The sequence below is a fragment of the Rhinoderma darwinii genome, chromosome 1, assembly GCF_050947455.1.
Source record: "Rhinoderma darwinii isolate aRhiDar2 chromosome 1, aRhiDar2.hap1, whole genome shotgun sequence".
Taxonomy (NCBI): Eukaryota; Metazoa; Chordata; class Amphibia; order Anura; family Rhinodermatidae; genus Rhinoderma; species Rhinoderma darwinii.
The window spans coordinates 654,799,623-654,824,444 of record NC_134687.1 but is presented as its reverse complement, the minus strand read 5'-3'; the positions used below and the strand labels follow the sequence as shown (position 1 = coordinate 654,824,444).

Below are 24,822 nucleotides of genomic sequence, written 5' to 3'. Positions count from 1 at the left end.
CAAAGGCAAAGATACAGTTAAGCTCCAGGGCTCTACTCACCTCTGTCAGCCGCTCACCGCAAACATATGGTGCATAGCTGTAATACCACCAGGAGGTGAGCACTGTGTTGCTACTGATCGCCTCCATTGCTAAAGATGAAAGTGGAGGAAAACAGAGCTACTAAGCCACTGAGCCACTCTAGATCTGTGAGTCGCTTCCAGCGTGTGAAAGTAAAGTTGTATCAGCTGACAGTGAGCACTGCTGTACTGTCTGTCGCTCACACCACCAGCAGCGGAAGCAGCGAGAGGACATTGGGCAATTGCCGTTGGTGAACACTATTGTATTGTTAGATAAAATAAGCTAACATTGGACACAGTAATACGAAATACCCGACGTGTTTTTCGCCGGCATTTCCAGCTTCTAGGAGTGGCAACTGCCATTTTGACAGCCCTTAAAGGAACAGTGTCATCACAAATTATTTTTTTATATGTTAAAGATGTTAGTGCTTTATTAAAAACGTTTATATTCATTTGTGTGTTTGTGTTTTACTTTTTCTTATTTTTACACTTTTTCTTCCCTATGGGGGCTGCCATTTTTTGTTCCATTTCTGTCTGTGTCGATTAACGACACATACAGACATGGAATACGGCAGCCACAGTCCCATAGGGACTGCGAACGGCTCCCGTCCCATTGACTTCCGTGTACGGCGTCTGTGTGGGAACTGCGCATGCGCCGCTCCCACACAGTCCAATTCGAAATTGGCGCCGTCCGGCGCCATTTTCCTGTGGACCGGAAGTCGCGGCCGGACAGTAATATTACTACTTCCGGTCGCGGCTTCCGGATTTGTGCACTTGGACGAGCGGCAGCAAACGGAGCGGACGGGCCGGAGGGAGCCGCGGCGGCAGGAGCAGGTAAGAGATTTCAATGTATGTTCGTGTTTGTGTGTGTTTACTACTGTATGTAAACCTACTACACTGTGTGTTAGCTCAAAAAATGGCGACACACAGTGTAGGAGGTTACACCGTTCAAACCCCTCGTTTATCCCGGCACTAGCCAGGATAAAGGAGGGGGGGATGCTGAGAGCTCACTAGAGCGAGGGCTTTTAACCCAATGTTGCAATGCTGCAATTTTGGGAATAGCTCCATCTAGTGACCAAAAATGGGTAGTATTATAAATTAGAATTAATTTATAATATTTCCTGACTCGTGAAAAAAATAAAAAAAATTTGAACAATGTTTAATCACCCACACACTAAATGTTTAATTTAAAAAAAAACAAACATGTTTTTCTGGCAACACTATGCCTTTAAATAGGTCAATATTTATAGGATATACAATGTCTCAGTATGTGAAAACAAAGCCAGTTTACTACATTGCCTTGTAAGAGGCTCAATATTAGAAACACTGATCAGATAAAGTGGAATATGATTGAATTTCCAAGTTCTAAAAATAAATTATATTTGCATTCAAGAAGTTGCAGAACTAATATAGATAAGAAAGATCTATGAGGACTATTAAATAGAATAGTTAATATCAATACTGTGCAAGATTCAATTGCGATCTCTCTGTCTAAATTCATGGATTGTAATCAATAAAGAAATGTATATAAATGAAAAGCCCTGGGAAAAATGCTTACAACACACGCATATTGTGAGAAGAACAGGTGAAGGTGTATCCCTTGGCCTATACTAATTCACAGGGGCTATTCAAACCTTAAGTACAAGAATGTGTAATGCCAAAGAGAATTGTAAATTGCCTCTCTTATATTCAAACCTAAATGGTAAGGGGTAAAGATTTAAGGGAAGTTGGGAGAAATGAAGGAGAGATAGAATATGTCATCGTTAATATGGCCAATAAGGGCAAAACCAACAATGGGTAATAACACAAATAAATTTTGGGTGAGTTCCTTATAGAAAGCAACCAAAATTTAAACTCTCATTAAGGCCATGGGGATTGATGGAATTCATCGTATGTGAGGGACACCATGGACGCTCTGAGAAAATTAGAGGATATACGGTGTGATCATGATGTCTTATTGGCCTCTCTTAATGTAGAATCCTTATATAGCTCCATCCCTCATGAGCATGGATGTAGAGCTGTAGAATTCTTCCTGAATGATAAAGAACACAGGATCAGGCCCATAACGAGTTTGTCACTGAACTACTCAGATTCATCTTTGAGCACAAGTTCTTATTTGATCAAAAGATTTACCACCAGCTCAGGAGGGTGTCAATGGGTAGTCCCTGTACTCCTACTTATGCCAATTTGTTCCTGCGCTGGTGGGAAAAATAGGTTGTCTTCAGTGACCTAATGGAGAAATGGACATCGTTTATCCTTCTGTGGATTAGATATATTGACGATGTCTTGATCCTCTGGACAGGAACAAAGGGTGATTTTGATTGAGTTTTTCAGCATCCTTAATGCTAATGAGCCAGGATTGTTTTTCATGTCAGCAATCCATAAAAGGAAGATCACATTTCTGGATGTTATGATTTCCAAGCCGGACTCGGGAACTATTCATACCAACATGTATCATAAAAAGACTGCTACTAATAGTCTGCTGCGCTGGGAAAGCTGGCACCCTATGACCCTTAGGCGTGGGATACCTAAGAGTCAATACCTGAGGGCGCGTCAAAACTGTTCGACTTTCTCTGATTTCAAAACCTCTGCACGAGATTTGGAAGAGAGGTTCAAGCGTAGGGGTTACCCCAAGAGAGTTTTGAAGGTGGCATATCAAAACGCCCTTGGTTGCAACAGGAATGACCTACTGAATCCAAAACCCAAGAAACTTGAAGAAGAATCTATCCGGGTCATTGGAACTTTTGACTCGGCTAATAGAGAGGTCAGGGAAATTTTACAACGCTTCTGGGGTATTTTGAAAGCTAACCCAGATGTGGGTAGCCTGGTGGGGGACTCTCCCATGATTACATACAGAAAGGGACGTAATTTGAGAGATCGGCTTGTTCATAGCAACCTGAAACCACAGGTTAAACCCACTACTTGGCTGAATAGTAGTCTTAAAGGTACTTTCAGGTGCGGATCGTGCAGGGCTTGCGTGTCCATTCCTTGTAGTAAGAACTTTAAGAGTTCAAAGACTGGTAAGACATTTGAGAACAGGTCCTACATCAATTGTAAAACCAAGGGGATTGTATACCTTATCACAAGCGTATGTCAAATGCAATACGTTGGTAAAACAAGTAGGCAGTTAAGGAGAAGGATTCGTGATCACGTAGGAGATATTAGGAGGAAAGATGACACCGCGGTGTCACGCCATGTGTGGGCATGCCACAAAGGGGACGTCATGGTCCTTAAATTTCAAGGAATTTAACATATCAGACCATCACTGAGAGGTGGAAACTTGGAGAAATAGATTTTGCAAAAGGAGGCGGAATGGATCTTTAGGATGCATTTGATTAGCCCACATGGGTTGAATGAGCAAATTTCCTATTCTTGCTTCCTCTGACTATACCCTCAAGTTTTTTCTGCTATGATGTGACATTATGTATAGCAATTGCGTCTGTGTATTTTCGTTCCAGCTTTGGATTTCCTATATATGCACTGGTATGTAGTGTGGTGTCCCATGGAACAAAAAGGGGATATGCACATATGGGAAGGGACACACAGGGATGCCATCTCGTCCCTATTGGGTTTGGTTGCCATTACCTAGGCAGCGTGTATTAGATCACAACATACTCCTAAGTGCCCGATTATGACGATGTGACTATGTCACTACATCATGAATAAATGCGGGGCTCCGGTCCCGTTTGGCCGACCGCATTTGCTGCCTATTTTGAAAGAAGTTATATGGTATACTTTAGGCCTGGATCGGCTATCATCTGTGAGTTATCGGTCTGTGTATATGAAGCCGCCTTTAGCTCCCCAGTGTTACGCTTCGTCGTCCGGGTGCTCTGATTGGCTGTCAGGATGGAGGCTCGCCGCCCTCCGGGATGTCAGGAAGGACGTGTTGAATGCGGATTGGCGGCTTGCCGCAATGACTTCAAAATAGAGGTTAGCTCAAATCTTTAAAGGTCCGGTGTTTCCCCGGCGCGTGTGCGGCCATTACATCTGAGTCGTACATGCGCCGGGAGGCTTAATAAGCATAAAAACAGTGGTATCCAGTCGTTTGATTAATCTTTCAATAATCCCTGATGACAAATCACATAGGTGGTACTGAAACACGTAGGATTACGTGGACAACTAATGGCAAGGGTCCAGTGAACGTCTATGATATAAGGAGAGACTGCGATCTCTGGGTGTAAATGCACACTATCACCCACTGACGGTTCTCTTTGTTCTGACCACTTGCTTTTGCCTGTTTCTGGATAAGTGGGCTTTTTGTGCTATGTTTTAAAGGAAACCATTTAATAAAGTAAATTTTAATCGTTCTGTCAGGCGTTGAAAAAAAAAAAAATTAATCTGGAAAATCCATTGGCTCTCCCTCTTGAGGAGAACCTCATCCAAATTTCCTCCCCTTATGCCCAATTTGAGCTGGCAAATTGCAAAGCCTCTTGGACTTGTCCAGTCCAAATTATGACTCTGATTGTAGTGCCTGGCAATTTGTTGTTTTTTTGCCTGACTTTCTCATTTGTATCAAAATTTAAGATGGTGCCAATATGCTCTCTAATTCCAATTCTCAATTCCCTTGTGGTCTTGTCCACATATCTGAGGCCACATGGGCATTCTAGACAGTAAATTAAACCTTCTGATTTGTATCTAATGTGCTCTGTAATGGTACATTTTTTCCCAGAGTCATCTAATAACTCTTTTGTCGTTTTAAGACTTCTACAATTTTTGCATGGTTTGCACGGAAAGAATCCTGGTGTTGAAGTTGCTACATTGGTAACTGTACTGGGAAAAATGACTCGGGACAAGAAGGTTAGATATACTCTTCCCTTTACGATAACCTGAGGGTTACTTTGTTGAGATCTAAATCTGTTTTCAAGACATGCCAGTGTTTATTAATGATGTTTAACATTAAGTTCTAATCATTATGATAGTCTGTAATAAACCTTGGTTGGCTAGGACAATCTGTATTCCTTTTCTTTGGGGTTAAAAGGTCCTCTCGGTTAGTTCTTATGGCTATGTTATATGCCTCTTTAACACTCCTGTTTTAGTAGTTTCTTATCTGCAGTCTAGATTAAAGTTTTGCAGCTCTCTGTTTATAAACGGAGAAAGTCGAGCTGTTTCGTCTTAGACGTAGAAATGGCCCTTTGGCCAAAACTGCTATTTGTGAACTGGAATCACACATGCAGTTTGGCTCACAGAAATGCATGAAAAACTGCACCTCAAAGCGAGAAGTGGATCCAGCCTGAAAGAGAAGTATAAGTCCTTCATTTATATTTCCCATTTCTTTTTAATACACTCTTGGCTTTGGCAAAAAAACAACTGCTTGTGTGATTCCAGCCTCAGAGGATCTAGGAGGAATGTGTTTCATTTAAATCTCTGATGTTTTGTTTACCCTTTGTTAGTGAAATGTGTGGTATCACCATGCTGAGATCCAGAACACTCTGAGGCCTTCAGAAAGGTTATGGATGTCTATGATTCAGGAAAGGGAAGATGTTCAAACTATTAGGGCTAGTTCACACAGAGTTTTTTTGATGCGGAAACCGCCAAACAATGGTCGAAAATGCCTCCCATTCATTTTAATGGGAGGCGGGGGTGTTTTTTTCCCGCGAGCGGAAAAACCGGCTCGGGGGAAAAAGAAGGGACATGCCCTATCTTCGTATTTTGCAACGTTTTATGCCCGCGAAACTCAATGGCCGTGGGTGAAAAACGCTGCGAAAATCGGCATGCAGGCTGAGGAAAACCTGCCTCAAAATTCCAAACTGAATTTTGAGACAGATTTTTCTCCTGCAAAAAACTCAGTGTGAACCCAGCCGTAGATGTTAATCATTCCACTGTCCAGAAAACCATCTACATCTGGAGATTTCAGACAACTGCCAATTGGTCCAGGACAGTTTGTCTCTGTAAGATCAGCCTGAGAGCAGAACACAAGATACTGGGAGAAGTTTCTGAGAATCCCAGAATTTCTTTACAGATATTCATGCAGATTTTGCCACTCTTGATGTCTTCCATTGTATAAAAGGCTTCAAAAATTAATACTATATGGGGGTGTGCCAAACAAAAACCTTAGCTATCCAGAAAAACCATCAGGGCAAGACTAAAGTTTGCTCGTGAACACCTAGGCAAAAAATATGACTTCTGGAAAAGTCTGCTGTGTAAGGAAGGATCAAAAAGTTATTTGTCCCCAGTACTAGAAGACATGCTTGGCATAAATTATAGACCGCATTTCGCTAGAACAAAACTATAAATACTATAAATATAAATACTAGAGAGCATGGTGGAGGAAATCTTATGGTTAGGAACTGCTAAACTGCATCAGAACCTTCCTCAACCTGAAGAAATTGGCCTTCTTAAAATTAAGTGTTTTTGCCCTTCCAGCCTGTGTCTGTTTTTTACAATATATGTAAAATATAATTATATTGTGATCACTGTTACGGAGGTTTTCACAAACATTGACGTTCCCAACAAGCTTTGCATTATTAGAAATGACCAGATCCAACAGAGCTTCACCTCTAGTTGGGTCTTCCACATACTGGCTCATAAAATTTTCCTGCAACAGGTTGAGGAAATGTCTCCCCTTTGCAGTTGAAGCCGAACCATGACACCAATTAATATCCCGGTAATTAAAATCTCCCATTATCACTACTGTACACGCCTGTGCAGCCCGCTCCATCTGTTTACATATTTGACCTTCTATCTCTTCAGTTATATTGGGGAGTCTATAGATTACACCAAAAATAATTTTTTCAGTGTTTACCTCCCTTTGTAATTCCACCCACAAGGTTTCAACATCCTCACAATCTTCACCCTCTAATGTCTCTTTCACACTCGCCTTCATATCACTTCTCACATACAGACATACACCACCACCTTCATATCACCTCTCACATACAGACATACACCACTGCCTTCATATCACTTCTCACATACAAACATACACCACCACCTTCATATCACTTCTTGCATACAGACATACACCACCGCCTTCATATCACTTCTCACATACAGACATACACCAGCGCCTTCATATCACTTCTCACATACAGACATACATCACCTTCATATCACTTCTCACATACAGACATACATGCCCGCCTTCATATCACTTCTCACATACAGACATACACCACCGCCTTCATATCACTTCTCACATACAGACATACATCACCTTCATATCACTTCTCACATACAGACATACACCACCGCCTTCATATCATTTCTCACATACAGACATACACCACCGCCTTTCCTATTTGTCATGTCTTTCTGAAACCGTGTAAAACCCTGTCGATTTACAGCCCAGTCATGTGAAGAGTCTAGCCATATTTCAGCAACACCCACTATATCTATATTTTCTTCCAGTGCCAAGGCCTACAGCTCCCCCATTTTGCTTGCTAGACTTCTGGCATTTGTGAACATACACTTTAACTTGCCTTTAAATTTTTCACTTTGAGTATCAGAAATGTGATTATTTGACATTATTTGGCCATTTTTATTTTCATTTACACGGCTGTTTTGTAACGAAAGGATTTCCTTATCTTGTTGCCTAGTCCTCTCCCCACAGTCTGTTTCTCCCCCCACCAATATAGTCTAACCCCTCTCTAACCTAACTTCCCCTTTATTTTTTACATTGACCTCCCTCCTCAGCCCTAGCTTAAATACTCTGCCACCCCAGCTAGAATTCTCTCCCCCAGCACAACGGACCCCCTTCCATTTAGGTGCAAATCATCTGCAGAATACAGTTTGTACCCCAATGAAAAGTCAGCCCAGTGCTCTAGGAACCCAAAGCCTTCTCCTCTACACCAAGACTTAAGCCATGCATTTAACTCCATGAGCTCCCGCTGTCTTTCCTGTGATGCGCATGGCACAGGCAGTATTCCTGAGAATACTACTTTGGAGGTCCTTCCCTTCAGCTTGTAGCCTAGTTCTTTAAAATTATTCTTAAGGCTCCTCTATCTACCATTTATTCTGTCGATGGTACCCACATGGACCACAACAGCTGGATCACCACCAGCCCCTCCCAGCAATTTGTCCACCCGTTCCACCACATGCCGAACCCTGGCACCAGGGAGACAGCAAACCATTCAGTTGAGGCGATCTTGGCGACAATTTATTCTATCCATCTACCTGATTATAGAATCCCCCTACAACTATCAATTGTCTTGCCTTACCTGCATTACCACCCCGCCAACTACTAGCTGGGCTGTTCTCCTGGCTGTTAGGGAGATCAGTATCCACTAGGGCTGCCATTTCTGAGACAGACACCCTCGCATCATCACCCAACTTGGCAATTTTGCTTGGAATATCAGAAACAGGATTGGCCTTCCTTTTCTTGGACCCCTTTCTACTTCCCCTAACTACATTAACCCAGCTACTTGCCTGATCCTTCTGACCCATGTCTTCACCCTCCAGATCTACCCCACTAACTGTGTGCTTCGTGAGCAGCAAGCTCCGCCCAAGATTGCCTATCGTCCTCAGTGTTGCATTCTGCTCCTCCAGATCTCGAATGCGAGCTTCCAGGTGAACAACATGCTCACATCTGTCACAGAGGTATTCACCCTGGAACTCCGGCTCCAGTCATGCATACATATGGCAGACTGTGCACTGAAGAAAACCTCCAATCTTTCTGTCCATTATCCCAGTTACAAAAAAACAGTGAACAATTGTTAAAGTAAAAGAAAAGAAGATTACTTACTGGGGCTTTTACTCCTCTTTTTAACTCCGGTTTTATAACTCCACTTATATCAGAAACACTTAATCCACCAAGCTCAGAACAGAGCCAGGTTCACATTATCAGTACTTGATAGGACACTCTTTCCCCTTACAACAGCCTGAATTCTTAGTGGAATGATTTTACTATGTACTGGAAACCTTTATTACAGATTCTGTTTATTAACTTCACTCTTTCTATTCCACCGCATCCCAAAGATGTTTTATAAAATTGAGATCCGGTGACTGTTCAGCCATTTGGATATGCAGACTTCATGATCATGTCCATGAATTCATCCTGTGATTTGTCTCATGACAAATTATCTTGTTAAATGTAGACTGTGGACAATATTAGACTGTAGCAATATTAAGTTAAGATTGTGTATGCCTTATTAGTATTTAAACTGCCAAATGTGTTAGCAGAGAACAGGCTTCATTGCCATACAAGGTTCTGCTTTTCCAAAAAAATATTTTTATTAAGTCAAACTTTATGTAATCAATTAATAGTGGAGGACTGAGTGTAGACCAGAATCTTGGACTGTCATGGATTTATTTTAAAGTGTTATACAAAGTGTTATAAGGCTGGAATGGAGTAAAAAGTCTTGGTTTAAACTTCTTCCTGCTTGATCCACTTCTGACTTTTTTAATCCTAACAGAAAATCCCAGTAAGAACTCTGAGGGAAACTGCATGTTATTGCTAAATTATAAAGTGGAAGATGAAGATATGATGCAGCAGTCTTCAGGAGAAAACCTCATTACCCTTAATATACATCCAGGACTTCACAGTAAAGACCTATCATATAATTTCACTAATCATGAGGAACCCTCTCCTGACCAATCACAGATTGTTACCACAAGTACAGCTCAGAAAGGGAATAAAAGTTTTCAATGTGGTCTTTTAACAAACAGAAGAATTCACACAGGAGAGAAGTCGTACTCATGTTCAGAATGTGGGAAATGTTTTACATTTAAATCAGGTCTTGTTAGATATGAGAGAAGTCACACAGGAGAGAAGCCATATTCCTGTCCAGAATGTGGGAAATGTTTTACAGATAAATCAGCTCTTGTTACACATGAGAGAATTCACAGTGTTGAGAAGCCGTATTCATGTTCAGAATGTGGGAAATGTTTTACAGGAAATTCAAGTCTTGTAACACATGAGAGAATTCACACAGGTGAGAAGCCATATTCATGTTCAGAATGTGGGAAATGTTTTACAGTTAAATCATATCTTGTTAACCCCTTCCCGACATCCGCCGTATATAAAAGGCGCACGCCGAGAAGGGGAATATGGAGTGGGCTCACGGGCTGAGACCGCTCCATAGAGCGAGTGTGTCGTCTGTGTGTTACAGCCGACACTTCCGGGTAATGAGCGGGAAACCGTTTGAGCGTGATCCCGCTTGTTTAACCCATTAAATTCCGCTTTCAATAGCGATCACCGCATTTAAATTACTAAAAACAGGGGGGGTGACCCCCTGTAACGTCCCAACAGCCCCCCCGCGGTGAGATCTGGGGGAGCCGTTGGTTGGCACGGCTGCCTGGGGGCCTGACGAAATCCCCCAGCCTCCGGCACGGCTTCATAGGAGACTGTCAGAATCGCGATATACTGCAATACATTAGTATTGCAGTATATCATGCAAGCAATCTAATGATCGCTGGTTAAAGTCCCCTTGGGGCACAAGTAAAAAACAGTAAAATAACGTTTTTTTAACAAATAAAAAAATAAAAAATATTAAAAGCTCAAAAAAAAAACTTTTCCCATGTTCCCTCAAGCACAATGTGAAAAAAATAAAAAGCTAACATAACTGGTATTGACGTGTCCGTAAAAGTCTGAACTATTAAAAACGGTGGCTATCAAACCAGCTGACAAGGGTGGGAACATGGTGGTATGGCCCATTGATAAGTATGAGAAGGAAGCATTTCGGCAACTTAATGACAAATCATGCTATCAGAGACATGATAGTTGTCCTCTGATGAACTACAAAATGCAGCTTGATAGGATTTTGTTGTGTGTGTTTGAACTAAACATCATTCCCAAACCCAAGTAGTATACCTACATGAAGAACACCACGAAAGAAATTCCCCAGATACATTTATTGTAGTCACAAATCTGACTTATAACATAATAACTTATGGGGAAAGACGCATGGTAATAACGGTGAACCCGCTGATTAGTAACAAAAACCTATAGTTCGGAGTCTGACACACCAAAATAACTTTAAAATAGAAAATTTATTGAATACATCTAAAAAATGCCACAAAAGTTAAAACAGAGATGATATCCACAGTACAGAAAGACAACCAGATTAATTGTATATAATAATTCCAGATATATGGGTAAAGGGCAACACTGTTCAAATACAGGAATACATCCACAGTGGGTTACAATTGTGTAATGTCATATACATATTCTGATACATTAACCAGCAAAATAGGCTATTCAGCAAACAGGGCAAATCTCCCACGTATGTATCTCTCTCACATCTTTAAAGTATAAATTAAGTAAGCATCAATGAATGAGTGTACAAAAGTATAAATACCCCTGAATAAAGCCAGATGCAAAAATCAGTAGAAAAAAACAGTAGAAATACTAGTACCATGCACAAGTAAAATACATGGCTCTATTTAAACAGGTGAAAACAGACACATGAAATAGGAGCAGGGCAATAGCTGTAATGTCAGCCCCAGTTACAGACACTCAAACACCCATTAGGTTAAATGTGATAGAAAGAAACTTTTTGCTGGAACACAGGCATATGCTGGAAACGGAGTTCATACCCATTGTAACAGGTCACCGTCTCTGGTGTCAAACCCGACGCGCGTTTCGGCCCGGAAGCCTTCGTCTGGGGGTACAAAGCATATTTATATTAAAACTTGTACACGAACCACGGACATATTAAAAACAACACCATGAAAGATACTGACACTCTACAGGAAAGCTGCGAAACCCAGGCTTTCATTTAAGCCATTAGGTTGTAATGTTTTTAATTTCCAAATCCATTTGGATTCAACTCTTAACAATTTCTTCATTAGGGATCCTCCCCTCATATCCAGTTGTACGTGGTCAATGCCCTTAATCTTCAAAGATTTGGATGCGCAATTATGGTACTGAGCAAAATGTCGTGGCAGGGTTTTCAAAAATTCAATTTTGTCCAAAGCTGTTCCCCTAGCTGCCTCAATACTATTGACATGCTCCCTCGTACGTGTTTTCAATTCTCTAGTCGTAAGCCCAATATAAATCTTTGGGCAGGGGCAATAAGCATAATAAATTACACCCTTTGTGTTACAATTAATGGGCCAAGTGATCTTATATTTACATTGCCCTGATGAGTCCACAAAGTCATCACTGCAAACAACATTCGGGCATGCAATGCATCTCCCACATGGTTTACACCCCCATCTGGGTTTGGATGCTCCGAATATGGGTTTAGCTAGCTGGGTTTGATGATCGCTATAAACCAGAGTGTCACGAAGGTTCCTAGCTCTTCTTGATGCAAATGCTGGTTTGACCGGTAGTAGCTCAGCTAAAACACCATCAGTTTGTAAAACTGACCAATGCTTGGACAGACATTTCTGCATCTCACCCCATCTATCATGATACGTAGTGACATACCTGATTTTAGTGTCAGCAGTTTTCTTTGTAGTAGTAGGATGAAGCAATTGAATCCGTGTAGCTCTGCACGCCCTATTGTACGCTCGATTAATGCATCTCCTGGTGTAGCCCCTATCGGAGAAACGCTGTTTAAGGATGGTCGCTTGTCTTTCAAAGTCATCATCAGATGAGCATAATCTACGTATTCTCAAGAATTGTCCGATCGGGATAGATCGAATCATATGTGGAGGATGCGAAGAAGAGGCATGCAAATAGGAGTTAACCGACGTTTCCTTTCTGTGTAAATCTGTTTGAATACAGCCAGTACTATCACTTTTGATCAAAACATCCAAAAAATCGATGGCTGTTGAGCTAGTTTTCCAAGTCAGTCGTATATTAACCTCATTTACATTCAACTCACCCATGAAGGAATCGAATTCCCCCTGGGTGCCCTGCCAGATGATGAAAATGTCATCGATGAATCTGGTCCAGAGGACCACCTTGCTCATAGATGACAAACGGTCTGACAGGAAAAGGTCCCTCTCCCACAGCCCCAGGAACAAATTGGCGTATGAGGGAGCACAAGCTGACCCCATCGCCGTTCCCTGGAGCTGGAGGTAGAAAGATCCGTTGAAGGTGAAAAAATTGTGTGTGAGCACAAATTCCAATAAAGTTAAAACCAACTGTGATTTGGCCGAATCATTGTCTGTCATCCTTAGAAAATATGCCACTGCCTGAAGGCCATCTTGGTGGCGGATATTTGTATACAGTGATTCAACGTCACATGTTGCCAGTAGCATATTAGGTTCAAGTTGAACACCTTCCAATTTTTTAAGGAGATCAGCCGAGTCACGGAGGTAAGATGGTAAAGTCTCCACTATTGGTTTCAGAATTGTGTCAATGTATTTACTCACATTATCACAAACATTCTCTCTCCCGGAGATGATAGGTCGCCCTGGTGGTAGGTTAAGATTTTTGTGTATTTTCGGTAATAAATATAAACTTGACACTTTAGGGTCCTGAACCAACAGACAATCCATCAAGGCCGGAGAGATGGTGCCCGCGTCAAGGGCTTCTCTTAATATACGATGAAGTGATGTACTGAAAGCAGATAAAGGATTGAACGTTAGCTTTTTATAACACGTGGGGTTTCTCAATTGACGATATGCTTCTTTCTCATATAAATCTCTAGGCCAGACAACTATATTTCCTCCCTTGTCCGCTGGTTTATAAACCGTATCATCAAGGGATTTTAATTTCTTTAAACTAATTCGTTCACTAGTCGTCAAATTATCGTGTCTAATCCTACTGGACATTTTCTCCATATCCTGCGTGACTAGTTTGACAAATAAATCAATTGCTGGACATATAGTAAAAGGAGGAAATTTAGTCGATCGTTTCCTAATAGATTGTGGAATCATACCTGTCTCATGGGATTCCTGCTCATTCAGTAGTTGTTCTAAAGAATGCAAAGCCTCTATTTCCTCTGGTGTGGTAAAATTGTTATCAGTCTTCCTGTGGAACCACCTTTTAAATATCAGGCCTCTAGCGAAAAGGTGTAAATCCTTTATGGCTGTAAAGGCATCAAATTGATTTGAGGGTGCAAATGTTAAACCCCTTGATAATACCCCAATATCAATGGAAGACAGTTGATGGGTCGATAAATTAATTACCTTCATACGTTGGTTGTCAGATATTGGAAAACGCCTCATTTCATCTCTTTGTCTACCAGGGGGATCAAACCCATACGGTTGCGTACGTCGTTCATCCGTACGGAATCTCTGTCTACCCCTTTGGTTGGGTATGTTGTATCTCCTGTAATCCATACCACTACGTGTTTTACCTCTCTGCCCATTATCATCGGATTCTGAGATTGAACTGCCCGAGGATACTGAAGGGGATCTACTGGTGACCCTGTTCTGTGCTTTGGAGTATTGCCATTTATACATCTTGTTTGTCAGTTTATCATTTAAATCCCACTGAAATTTACGGCTCTTGATGTCTTGTATACCCTTTTCCCACTTATCCATTTCTGTATTAAATTGCTGCGAGATAGCAATCCATTCATCTTCACTGCATTTGGCTTTCAATTGAGCCTGTACCTTATCTATTTCAACATCCAGTACTTCAAGAGACTGTTTGTCTAGGCCTATCAATAGCTCCATAAAGGTCTGGGAGGAAGATCTACAATTATCCTCCCATCGGCTAATGAAGCTCTCATCTAAACTGTTAAGAGTCGGGAACACTTGAATGCGGAGACCTCTAGGTATGAGGCCCCTTTGTAAATACTTTTCTAGAAAAGCCTTATTCCACCACGTTTTTGTACGTTTGTGGAGTAGTGCCTTTAGACTATTCCTAATAGCAGCAAAATTTCCCAGAGTGTCAGAATCTCCAACCATGGGTTCATCTCTGAAGACCGTATCTAATTTGGTCAGCCAGGCTTTTTCCCTGGCTTTAAAGTCCATGCTGGTGGACCTCCCAGAATCTGCAAAACAAACAGATAATAATAGTAGTATACCTACATGAAGAACACCACGAAAGAAATTCCCCAGATACATTTATTGTAGTCACAAATCTGACTTATAACATAATAACTTATGGGGAAAGACGCATGGTAATAACGGTGAACCTGCTGATTAGTAACAAAAACCTATAGTTCGGAGTCTGACACACCAAAATAACTTTAAAATAGAAAATTTATTGAATACATCTAAAAAATGCCACAAAAGTTAAAACAGAGATGATATCCACAGTACAGAAAGACAACCAGATTAATTGTATATAATAATTGCAGATATATGGGTAAAGGGCAAAACTGTTCAAATACAGGAATACATCCACATTGGGTTACAATTGTGTAAAGTCATATACATATTCTGATACATTAACCAGCAAAATAGGCTATTCAGCAAACAGGGCAAATCTCCCACGAATGTATCTCTCTCACATCTTTAAAGTATAAATTAAGTAAGCATCAATGAATGAGTGTACAAAAGTATAAATACCCCTGAATAAAGCCAGATGCAAAAATCAGTAGAAAAAAACAGTAGAAATACTAGTACCATGCACAAGTAAAATACATGGCTCTATTTAAACAGGTGAAAACAGACACATGAAATAGGAGCAGGGCAATAGCTGTAATGTCAGCCCCAGTTACAGACACTCAAACACCCATTAGGTTAAATGTGATAGAAAGAAACTTTTTGCTGGAACACAGGCATATGCTGGAAACGGAGTTCATACCCATTGTAACAGGTCACCGTCTCTGGTGTCAAACCCGACGCGCGTTTCGGCCCGGAAGCCTTCGTCTGGACCCCCATGCTTACTTAATTTATACTTTAAAGATGTGTGAGAGATACATACGTGGGAGATTTGCCCTGTTTGCTGAATAGCCTATTTTGCTGGTTAATGTATCAGAATATGTATATGACTTTACACAATTGTAACCCACTGTGGATGTATTCCTGTATTTGAACAGTGTTGCCCTTTACCCATATATCTGGAATTATTATATACAATTAATCTGGTTGTCTTTCTGTACTGTGGATATCATCTCTGTTTTAACTTTTGTGGCATTTTTTAGATGTATTCAATAAATTTTCTATTTTAAAGTTATTTTGGTGTGTCAGACTCCGAACTATAGGTTTTTGTTTATCATTCCTAAACCCAGACTGGAAGCTCTGATTGAAGAAAAACCAGTAATATCTACCCTCCATTTGCTCCTCAAAAACATAGCAGATCCCCCAGGAAGACCTATAGTTTCTGATAAGGGGAGTTTGTGTGAGACAATTTGCGGATTTATAGATTTTTATTTAAAACCTTTGGTGGCCGAACTTTCATCATATATTCAGGACTCCACGAAAGTCCTCAATAGATTGGAGGGGGTGTTCATGGGACAAGACGATTATTTTGTGACATGTGATGTAGAGTCACTTTACACCATAATTGAACATAAGAACGGAATTGAAGCAACTCAATACTATTTAAACAGAACTAACCTGGAACCTGATCTGATTGAACTTCTGATTCTCCTATTAGAATTTGTGTTACATCATAATCTATTCCTTTTCAGTGGTCGATACTTCTTATAAAAAAAAAAAGTGGCAATGGGGGCGACATGCGTGCCCTCATATGCCAATCTGTTCTTGGGACGCTGGAAACAAAATTGACAGTTTCCTGAAGCAAATAATGGAGTCGTCTTGATTTGGATGCACTTTATAAACCTAGAGCAGGGTTTTATCTGCAAATCCTCTTCTCCAGCCCCATGATTCAACTTCTTCCTCCACTATCATACTGCTAACACCTACGTACTTCTTCCTCCACTATCGTACTGCTGTCTCACTGGATATGTCTAAGCTTTAAACCCTTCCCGCTTTTGGGCGTGACTGTACGTCCAAATTCACAGTGCATTCCCGCAATAGGGCGTACAGTCACGCCCTGTAGATAAAGCCGGCACAGGAGCTGTGCGCGCTTCATCTTCAGCGGCTGTCAGCTGTAATACACAGCTGACATCCTGCTGCAATGGTGGCGACGGCAGTTACCACCGATTGCAGCCATTTAACCCCTTCAAAGTGGTTGTCAATGGCGTCCGCCGCAATGAAGTGGTTGACAGAGGGAGCTCCCTCTGTACCCCCAGGCCCCCCGCGAGAGATCGTTGGTGGTGATCATTGCTATGGCAACCAGGAAGCCGTTGCCCAGGTACGGAAGCCTATTAGGTCCTGCGGCATTCCGAGGTATGACGTAATAGGCTAACTGTCAGATGAAGAATGACAGATACAATACACTGCACTACATAAGTAGTGCAGTGTATTGTACCGGGGATCAGAAGACCAGATCTTCAAGACCTCAGGTAAGTGTAAAAAAAAAATGTTAAAGAAAAATAAATAAATGTTTTAACTAATAAAAACAATAATCGCCCTGTTTTCCTCATCAACTCCTTTATTATTAGAAAAAAAATGAAAACATGAAAAAAACCTATACATAATAGGTATCGCCACGTTTGGAACGGCCTGATCTATAAAAATATCACATTATTTTTACTGCACGGTGAACACCGTAAAATTTGTTAATAAAAAACAATGACAGCATCTTATTTTTTGGTCATCTTGTCTCAAATATTTTTTTTATAAAAAGTGATCAAAAAGTTTCAAGTAACTCAAAAAGGTACCAATAGAAACTACAGTTCGTCACACATAAAACAAGCCCTCCTGCAGCGATATCAACTAAAAAATAAAAAAGTTATGGCTGTCAGAATATGGTGATACTAAAACATGATTTTTTTAGAAAAAAGTATTTTTATTGTGGGAACGTAGTGAAACGTAAAAAACGATATAAATTTGGTGTTGCTGTAATCGTATTGACCCGCAGAATAAAGTTAACATGTTGTTTATACTGCACGTTGAACACTGTAAAAAATAAAAAAACAAAACCGCGCTAGAATTTCTGTTGTTTGCTTTCCTCATCTCCTAAAAATTGGAATAAATAGTGATATAAAAAAATCGCATTTACCCCAAAATGGAACCCATAAAAATTACAGCTCGTTCCACAAAAGACGCGCCCTCACACAGCTCCGTCAATGGAAAAAAAACACGTTATGACTCTCAAAACGCAATGATGCTAAATAATGCTAAATGACGGCACAGACTAATTTTTTTATGTCCAGTAGAATTTCACTAAATACCTCACATCGTCATTTGCTGGACCCCACAGGTGGACCCTGTAGATGCAGCAGAGATGGGGAAACTTTAGGGCCTTTTGCTGCTTATAAGGCTAGTGTAGAAGTCAAAGATTAGGCAATACTGGAGCGCAGATATTTTGTATAATACACCAAAAACCCGGCCTGTGCATAAAGGATTGGTTCAAAGCGTACCACACCAATCCATGGATTATTCATTCACCCCATTATTACATCATCCTATTATGCCCTGATGTACTCCGCCCAGCTTACATATACACTGATGTACTCCGCCCACTACACGTCTAAATAAAAGGTTGTTCAGAAAAACGATGCCAATCTAAAGTACACATGTGGGAAATGTTATCTAGTAACTATTTTGTGTGGTATAACTATCTGTCTTACAAGCAGATAATTTTTTGCAAATTTTCTCTACATTTTGGTGTTTTTCACACAAAAATATTGAATATATCGACCACATTTTTTCACTAACATAAAGTACAATATGTCACGAGAAAACAATCTCAGAACCGCTTGGATAGGTAAAAGCAATCCCAAGTTATTACCACATATAGTAACACACGTCATATTTAAAAAATGAGGCTGTGTCATTTGGTCCAAAAGTGGCTGCGTCCTTAAGGGGTTAAAGCTGTGTGAAATAAAATCAGATTACTTTGTATCTGACTTCTTATAAAAAAAAACTCCCTCCATGTAGAATATGATGTCAAACATTATATGCCTCTTATTTCCACTGCTTCCTGCTCTCCCCACCTCTTCGTCTCTCTGGTAGGATTGTGTTTGCCCCCATATGCCCATATGCCCCCACATTATAAGCTGCAATACCACTAAAACACCAAGCAAAATCTGCGCTTCAAAAGCCAAATGGTGGTCCAACTGAGCCTGGCAGTGTGCCCAAATGGCAATTTATGACGACATATGGGGTATTACTGTATTCTGGAGAACCCGCTTAACAATTTATGGGGTGTCTGTCTATGGTGGTACAAGCTGGGCACAACACATTGGGCACTGAAATGGCATATCTGTGGAAAACGGCAATTTTCAATCTGCAACATCTATTGTGTACTCATTTTTGCAAAACACTTGTGGGGTCAAAATGCTCACTACACCCCTAAATAAATTCTTTGAGGGATCTAGTTTCCAAAATGGGGTAATTTTTCAGGGGTTGCACTGTACTGGTACTATAGCTCAATGCAACATGGTGTCAAAAATTTAATCTTCTAAAATCTCCACTCCAAATACTAAATAGCGCTCCTTCCCTTTAGAGCCTTGCTGTGTGTCCAAATAGGAGTTTATGACCATGTTTAGGGTATTGCCTTACTCTGGAGAGAATGCTTTACGAACGTTGAGGTGCTGTTCTCCTATAGTCCTTGGGAAAATGCTAAATTTTGGGCTAGAACTACATCTTTTCGCAAAAAAAATTAACATTTTTTTTTATTTTCACATCCCAATTGTAATAAATTCAGCAGAAACCTGTTTGGTCAAAATGCTCAGTACACCCCTAGATTAATTCCTCAAGGGGTGTAGTTTACCAAATGGAGTCACATTTCAGGGGTTCTTACTGTACTGGTACCTCAGGGGCTTTCTAAATGCAACATGGTGCCCAGGAATCAATCCTGCAAAATCTGGTGCTCCTTTCCTTGTATCCTGCCGTGTATCCAAACAGCAGTTTATGACCACATATGGGGTATTTCCATACTCGGGAGAAGTTGCTTTACAAATGTTGTGGTGCTTTTTCTCCTTTATTTGTTGAGAAAAAGAAAAATTTTGAACTAATGCTACAGCTTATTGGAAAATAATGTAATTTTTTCATTTTCACTGCCCATTTCTAATAAAATCTATGAAACACCTGTGGGGTCAAAATGCTCACTACACCCCTAGATGAATTCCTCAATGGGTGTAGTTTACCAAGTGGAGTCACTTTTTAATAGTTTCCACTGTACTGGTACCTAAGGGGCTTGCAAAACGACATGGTGCAGAAAAACCAATCCAGCAAAATCTGCTCTCCAAAAGTCAAATGGCACTCCTTCCCTTCTGAGCCCTGATGTGTATTCATATAGCAGTTTATTACCACATATGGGGTATTTCCGTACTCTGGAGAAGTTGCTTCACAAATGTTGGGGTGCTTTTTCTCCTTTATTGGTGAGAAAATGAAACATTTTGACCTAAAGCTACGTATTAGTGGGAAAAAAATGTTTTTTTCATTTTCACTGCCCAATTCTAATGAAATCTATGAAACACCTGTGGGGTCAAAATGCTCACTACACCCCTAGATGAATTCCTGTAGGGGTGTAACTTCCAAAATGGAGTAACTTGTGGGGGGTTTCCACTGTACTGATACCTTAGGAGCTTTATAAATGCAACATGGTGCAGAGAAATCAATCCAGAAAAATCTGTACTCCAAAAGCCAAATGGAGTGCCTTCCTTTCGGAGTCCTGCCGCTTGCCCAAACAGCAGTTTATGACCACATGTTGGGTATTTCCGTACTCTAGAGAACGTTCTTTACAAATGTTGGGGGGCTTTTCCTCATTTATTTGTTGAAAAAATGTACAATTCTGAGGTAAACCTACATCTTATTGGAAAATAATGTAATTTTTCATTTTCACTGCCCAATTCTAATGAAATCTATGAAATACCTGTGTGGTCAAAATGCTGACTACACCCCTAAATGAATTACTCAAGGGGTGTTGTTTCCAAAATAGGGTCTTTTTTGGGTGTTTCCTTTGTTTTTGCACCACAAGACCTCTTCTAACCTGACATGGTGCCTGAAATATAATTTAAGATAAGGAAGGCCCTAAAATCCATTAGGTGCTCCTTTGGTTCCCAGGCTTTTTTTTCAGTCCAGTAGCGCACTAGGGCCACATGTGGGATATTTCTAAAAACTGCAGAATCAGGGCAATAAATATTCAGTTGTGTTTCTCTGGTAAAAGCCTTCAGTATTACTGGAAAAAATGATTAAAATGGAATTTCTGCAAAAAAAAATAATTACATTTGCAAATTTCCCTTCCACTTTGCTTTAATTCCTGTGAAACTCATAAAGGGTTAAGAAACTTACTAAATGCTGTTTTGAATACTTTGAGGGGTTCAGTTTTTAAAATGGGGTGATTTGTGGGGGTACTAATATATAAGGCCCTCAAAGCCACTTCAGATCTGAACTGTTCCCCTAAAAAAATAGACTTTTGACATTTTCTTGAAAATGTGAGAAATTCCTGCTAAACTTATAAGCCTTGTAACGTCCTAGAAAAATAAAAGGATGTTCAAAAAACAATGCCAATCTAAAGTAGACATGTGGGAAATGTTAGCTAGTAACTATTTTGTGTGGTATAACTATCTGTCTTACAAGCAGATACATTTGAATTTAAAAATGCTAATTTTTTGCAAATTTTCTCTACATTTTGGTGTTTTTCACACAAAAATATTGAATATATTAACCAAATATTTCACTAACATAAAGTACAATATGTCACGAGAAAACAATCTCAGAGCCGCTTGGATAGGTAAAAGCAATCCCAAGTTATTACCCCATATATTATCACACGTCAGATTTAAAAAATGAGGCTGTGTCATTTGGTCCAAAAGTGGCTGCGTCCTTAAAGGAACAGTGTCATCACAAATTATTTTTTTATATGTTAAAGATGTTAGTGCTTTATTAAAAATGTTTATATTCATTTGTGTGTTTGTGTTTTACTTTTTCTTATTTTTACACTTTTTCTTCCCTATGGGGGCTGCCATTTTTTGTTCCATTTCTGTGTGTGTCGATTAACGACACATACAGACATGGAATACGGCAGCCACAGTCCCATAGGGACTGCGAACGGCTCCCGTCCCATTGACTTCAGTGTACGGCGTCTGTGTGGGAACTGCGCATGCGCCGCTCCCACACAGTCCAATTCGAAATTGGCGCCGTCCGGCGCCATTTTCCTGTGGACCGGAAGTCGCGGCCGGACAGTAATATTACTACTTCCGGTCGCGGCTTCCGGATTTGTGCACTTGGACCAGCGGCAGCAAACGGAGCGGACGGGCCGGAGGGAGCCGCGGCGGCAGGAGCAGGTAAGAGATTTCAATGTATGTTCGTGTTTGTGTGTGTTTACTACTGTATGTAAACCTACTACACTGTGTGTTAGCTCAAAAAATGGCGACACACAGTGTAGGAGGTTACACCGTTCAAACCCCTCGTTTATCCCGGCACTAGCCAGGATAAAGGAGGGGGGGATGCTGAGAGCTCACTAGAGCGAGGGCTTTTTACCCAATTTTGCAAAGCTGCAATTTTGGGAATAGCTCCATCTAGTGACCAAAAATGGGTAGTATTATAAATTAGAATGAATTTATAATATTTCCTTACTCGTGAAAAAAATAAAAAAAATTTGAACAATGTTTAATCACCCACACACTAAATGTTTAATTTTTTAAAAAAAAACATGTTTTTCTGGCAACGCATTCCCTTTAAGGGGTTAAAGCTGTGCCAAATAAAATCAGATTACTTTGTATCTGACTTCTTATAAAAAAAAAACTCCCTCCCTGTAGAATATGATGTCATACATTATATGCCTCTTATTTCCACTGCTTCCTGTTCTCCCCCCCCCCCCCTCTTCCTATCTCTGGCAGGATTGTGTTTCAAATGCTGGTACACAAATAGATGGTACCATTGTGCCATTGACCTGGTAACCAATTATACTCCTCGCGGCAGGGTATACTCTTTGTCTGTCCCTGAGACAGAAGCTATGTCTCAATACATTAAGGAAAACCGAAAGAAGGGTTTCATCTGCAAATCCTCTTCTCCAGCTCCAAGATTCAACGTCTTCCTCCACTATCGTAGAGCTGACATAAATGTACTTCTTCCTCAGCTGTACAGCTGTGCCAAATAAGGTTGGATTATTTTGTATCTGACATAGTTCTTATAAAAAACTCATTGACATTCACAGGGTCTCCTTCACCAATCAAAAGCCTGTTCCAAAATTTGATGACTTGCCCCTGAACTACAGTTCCCAGAAGATTTCAGAGAAAAGGAACACAGTATAAGTTGTGGTGGCCGAGAGGTTAAGGCGTTGGACTCGAAATCCAATGGGGTCTCCCCGCACAGGTTCAAATCCTGTTCACAGCGAATTGTTTTATAAAGAGAGAGAGAAAAAAACAAAACTTCCCCAGAAACATCAACTCTTTTACTTTCACTTTGAGCCTTTCATGTCTCATAAAACTTTTAAAACTAAAATAAGTAAAATGAATCATGCTGCAGTTTTCCCATTTAAAGAACAATTTCCATCTTACTTCTCGGAAAACTAAGATCAGATCTGTCTCTTTCTGGAAGGCAATTTGCTGCTCATAGAGCCCTACCCAACAGCTCTGTCACTAATCAGAAGCCGGTATCCGACATTTTAAACCCTGACCCTGAACTGATTTTCCCAAAAGATGTCAGAAAAATGTAGCACGGGTAAAATCTGTTGGACAAATGGATATAGCCCTGTCCCACATGGAGTCACATGACCATGCTTCCGGTGTTTATCTCTGACTGGGGTGATGCTCTGAACACTTGTTTATCTCCTCTCCACCTCCCTGTAGAATATGATGTCATACATTATATGCCTCTTATTTCCACTGCTTCCTGCTCTCCCCACCTCTCCCTATCTCTGGTAGGATTGTGATTCAAATGCTGGCACACAAATAGATCGTGCCATTGACCGGGATTCTGCTCCTCCTCGGATCCAGGTGTACCCTTTGTCTGTTCCTGAGACAGAAACTTTGTCTGAATACATTAAGGAAAACCTACAGGTGTTTCATATGTAAATCCCCTTCTCCAGCTCCACGATTCAACTTCTTCCTCTACTATTTTACTGCTGTCTTACTGGATATGTCTAAGCTTTAAAGAGTCTCTGTCACCACATTATAAGTGCCCTATCTCCTACATAATGTGATCGGCGCTGTAATGTAGATAACAATAGTGTTTTCTATTTTGAAAAACAATCATTTTTGAGCAATTTTAGATTTATGCTAATTCGTTTCTTAATGTCCAACTGGGCGTGTTTTACCTTTTGACCAATCAGCGTCATACACTTCTCTCCATTCATCTTCATTTGTACTCAGCACAGCGTGATCTCGCTGTGCTGCCACATACACCCACATTAACTTTACTGAAGTGTCTTGAGAGTGAATAGACATCACCTCCAGCCAGGATGCAATGTCTATTTACACTCCCGACACTTCGGTAAAGTTTGTTTGGGACCTAATCGCTGCACAACTTGATCTCGCTATATCACGCTATGAATGACAGCACAGCGAGATCACGCTGTGCAGCGATTAAGTCCCACACAATCTTTACCGAAGTGTCAGTAGTGTGAATAGACATCGGATCCTGGCTGGAGGTGATGTCTATTCACTCTCAAAACACTTCAGTAAAGTTAATGTGGATGTATGTGACAGCACAGCGAGATCACGCTGTTCTGAGTACACATGAACATGAATGGAGAGAAGTGTATGACGCTGATTGGTCAGCATCAAACACTTCTCTTCACAATGCCCACTTGGTCAAAACGTAAAACATGCCCAGTTGGGCATTAAAAAACAAATTAGCATAAATCTAAAATTGCTCATAACTTGCTAAAAAAATGATCGTTTTTCAAAATAAAAACCACAGCTGTGATCTACATTACAGCACCGATCAGATTATGCAGGAGATAGGGCACCTATAATCTGATGACAGAGCCTTTTTAAAGCTGTGCCAAAAAAGGTCAGATTACTTTGTAAAAATAAAAACCACTGCTGTGATCTACATTACAGCGCCGATTAGATTATG

General features: G+C 40.5%; 1 protein-coding gene and 1 non-coding gene across 2 annotated transcripts in view; one reads left to right on the top strand and one right to left on the bottom strand.

Moving 5' to 3' along the window:
• Positions 1-24,822, bottom strand: part of LOC142663902 (uncharacterized) — a 435,929-nt gene that overhangs the window by 217,348 nt on the left and 193,759 nt on the right. The gene's annotated exons all lie outside the window — the stretch shown is intronic.
• TRNAS-CGA (transfer RNA serine (anticodon CGA)) lies at positions 23,055-23,136 on the top strand. Its single transcript has one exon. It is a non-coding gene; the product is annotated as a tRNA-Ser (tRNA).